Raw genomic sequence first — 4,232 nt, forward strand, 5'->3', positions numbered from 1 at the left:
TGCTCCTCATCATGGTGGCTGGCAGCGACTCCTCAAACTCTGTCTTCCTGTTCCCCCAATTCTCGCTGCTAGTCCTGCCTGTACTTATTGCTTGGTTACTGGCCAAGCAGTGTTTTATTTATCAATCAATCATAGCAACATATTTTTACAGCCTACAGGACATCCCACAGCACATTATGTTTAAAACAAAAGCACATGGACAGAAAATCTACGTGGTCAGATAAGAAATGTAATCAAGTGGCAGACATGTATTGAATTAAAAGCCATGTTATAAAGTTTGATATTTATCCTAACTTTCAAAGTAAACAATTTAGTTTGATGAACCAAGAGAATGACATAATCATACTTTGGTCTAGAGAAGTCAATAGATAATATGTTAAAGAAAATGGATTTTGAAAGAAAAAAATGAGAAATAGAGAAGTGATTATTCAAATGCTGAGTAGCAGTATAGCAAAAATGATAGTGAATAGGCCCAAGCTCAGATGTTGAAGACAGACAGCAAAGAAAGGGTGGTTTGTAGAAATATTCAGGATGTTCTATAATAAGACTTGGTAATTCCTTATTATACAAAAAGAGAAACACAGAATAATTATAGATTATGCTTTGTGTGTTCACTTGAATTATCTAGTTGCTATAATTAAACACTGAAATTGAGGAGAGTAGGGTCTTATAAGGCTGAAGTCAAGGGAGGTCACAAAATTACATATTAACTTTGCAGTACCCTTTAGCTAATCAGTGTACAGTTAATGCAGTGAATGGGCTGTAAGACTACAGAGGATATTGGTTTGATGTTTATTTAATTGATATCATACTTACCAGAAATTACCTTGACTAACTTCTATTTAAAGGACCGTTTGTAGTAGCTCTCAACATCTACTAAAGTTTTCTTTTATGCTTCTTAGAAGCATTTTGTATTGTTCTGCATGAATACTATTACAAAGAAGATATAGAATCAAGGGATTTGTCTTTTAATTAGAATGGGATAAAAGTCTTTTTCTTGTATTTTATTGTTTAAATAAGACTGTCAGGCTAGAAATATAACTCAGTGGTATAGTGGTTGCCTCACATGTTCAAATCAGTAGTCCAATCCTGAGCATTATAAATCAGGTCATTCATGGTGCCATTACAATCAGTAATACAAACAGCTTTGAGGTTGTACAGTCACCAACACAATTGATTTAAGAGCATTTGACAGTTTTATTCATTTATTTATTCATGTGTAAAAAAATAAACAAATTGAAATGTCTTTGAACATAAAATATTGGTTATTTTATTATATGATCACATGTATTGACAGTAGGAAACATGGAGGAGGAAGAGGAAATGGTTGAACAGGATAAGGGATAGGAGGGAAGGGTATAAGAGAGAACACTGTGAAGAATAACCAACACTAAAGATCTTCTGAAAAAACATGTAAATATTACTACCAAAGAAGCTTCCTAACATTCAAACATGTTCATATAAGTGATTTAAATGCAGATAACCTATAATGGTCCTTCCTTTAGACACCACAGGCTAACTAATAGAAAGCCAAGTGTCAGGAATGGTTTACCTCCAATGGATTCATTAGTCAGTGAGACCCACAGTCCTCCAAATAGTATAAGATATTGCCACTGCTCCTATTTAGCAGAAAATGTATATTATGGATGAAACACACACACAAAAAAAAAGAGTTAAAAATATGTCTTCCTTCAAACTACAATCCCAAATAAACACTTCCTTCTGTAAGGTTTTTCTTGTCAGGTATTTGGTAACCACAACAAAACAGTAACTAATTTACCATTTAGTAAATCAGTTTTATATATATATATATATATATATATATATATATATATATATATATATGCTATCTTTGTCATTTCTGCCTTCCACCCTTCCTTCCTGTTACTAATTCCATTTAAACATTTTTATTCTGTTACTCATCCTTAACCCTTTATTCTGCATTCTATTGCCCCACCTTTGAAATCCTTATATCATGGTGCCTTAGTAATTTATTCACCTCCACGGGAATTCCAGATGGAAATATCTGAACATCCCAAGCCCAGATTTACTAAAGAAAACAGGTCTGGGTTACCTCACTCACAATGATTGTTTCCAGCTCTATCTGTTTACCTGAAAATTTCATGTTCATTTTATTAACAGCTTACTAACACATTAGTCATAGAACATGGAGAAAGCCAAATAGAACTCATCTAGAAGTTTTAAAACTCTCATTGTTATTGGCTAACCTTTTGGGTGCTGGAAGGTATTATGCACACTACTTGAACAGAAAAGGAATCACAAATCTTACCCATCAGTGAACTCCCTGAGCTACAATAAATAAGCAATATTAGCAATACAAAGCCACTGGAGCATTACTGGTACAAATGTTATGAAAGCAATGACCACTTTCTGGTTTTATTTAAAGCCTGCTCTACTGGTTGAAACTCATAACTCCTGACACCAGGATTAGGACCAGTAATCTTTGTCTGGATGGTTCACAGACCCTAGGGAGAACCTACTACTATTACTCTTCTAAATGTGCATAGTTTCATTTTTTAATTTAAGAAAATTTCTATTTTATATACCAACCACCGTTCCTCCTTCCTCCCCTTCTCTCACTCTTCCTCTACCTCCTCCTCCCACCCCCTATGCACTCCTCAAGTTAAGGCCTCCCTTGGGTAGTCAATACAGACTGGCATACCAAGTTGGGGCAGCACCAACCCTTACTCCCTGCCTCAAGACGGATTAAGGCATCCCACTATAGGGAATGGACTCTAAAAAGCCAGTTCAAGTCCTGGTCTTATTGCCAAGGGCCCCACAAACAGATTAAGCCATACAACTGTCACACACATTCAGAGGGCCTAGTTTGGTCCCATGCAAGCTCCCCAGCTGTTAGTTCAGGGTTCTTGAGTTCCCAATAGCACAGGTCAGCTGTCTCTGTGGTTTTCTCCACCATGAACTTATCCCCCTTCCTCCTATAATCCTATAATTAATCTCTCCTTCCTTTCTTCAACTGAACTCCAGGAGCTTGGCCAAGTGCTTGGCTGTGGATCTCAGCATCTGCTTCCATCAGTCACTGAATGTAGGTTCCATGATGACAGTTAGGGCAGTCACTATAAGGGAAAGGCTAGTTCATGCACCTTCTCCACCATTGCTAGAAGTCTTTGCTGGGGACAATCTTGTGGGTTCCTAGGGATTTCTCTAGCACCATGTTTCTCCCTAACCCCATAATGGCTCACTCTGTCAAGATATCACTATCATTGCTCACCCTGTCCATCCCTCCCCCAACTCAGCCATCTCAAACACTCTTGTTCCCACCCCCCATTCCTTCTCTTCTCCTCTCCCCTTCCCAGTATACCCAGGAGATCTGAACCATTTCACCTTCCTGGAGTAATCCATGTTCTTAGGGGCCTCCTTTTTACCTAGCTTCTCTGGGGTTGTAGATTATAGCCTGATTATCCTTTGTTTGGCATCTAATATCCACTTATGAATGAGTACATAATGTGTTTATCTTTCTGGGTCTGGGCTATCTCACTCAGGATGATTTTCTCTGGTTCCATTCATCTGCCTACAAATTTCATTTCAATGTTTTTTACTGCTGAGTAAGACTCAACTGTGTAAATGCACCACAGTTTCTTTATCTATTCTTCAGGTGAGGGGCATCTAGGTTGCTTCCAGGTTCTAGCTATTGTGAATATGCTGCTATGAACATAGTTGAGCAAAGGTCTTTGTGATGTGCTTGAGCATCTTTTAGGTATATGCCCAAGAGTAATATTTCTGGGTCTTGAAGTAGGTTGATTCACAATTTTCTGATGAACTACCATACTGGTTTTAATAGTGGCAGCACAAAATTGCACTCCCACCAGCAGTGGAGAGTGTCCCCCTTTCTCCACATCCTCTCCAATATAAGCTGTCATCATGATTTTTGATCTTAGCTATTCTGACAGGTATAAGATGGCATCTCAGAGTTATTTTGATTTGCATTTCCCTGGTGACTAAGGATGTCGATCATTTCCTTATAAATGTCTTTCAGCCTTTTGAGATTCTTCTGTTCAGAATTCTCTTTTTAATTCTGTACCCCATTTTTTAATTGCTATTCAATATAGTACTTGAAGTTCTAGCCAGAGTAATAAGACAACAAAAGGAGATAAAGGGGATATAAATTGGAAAGGAAAAAGTCAAACTTTCACTATTTGCAGATGATATGATAGTATACATAAGTGACCCCAAAAGTTCTACAATGAACTCAT

The sequence above is a fragment of the Onychomys torridus genome, chromosome 11 (assembly GCF_903995425.1).
Source record: "Onychomys torridus chromosome 11, mOncTor1.1, whole genome shotgun sequence".
Classification (NCBI taxonomy): domain Eukaryota; kingdom Metazoa; phylum Chordata; class Mammalia; order Rodentia; family Cricetidae; genus Onychomys; species Onychomys torridus.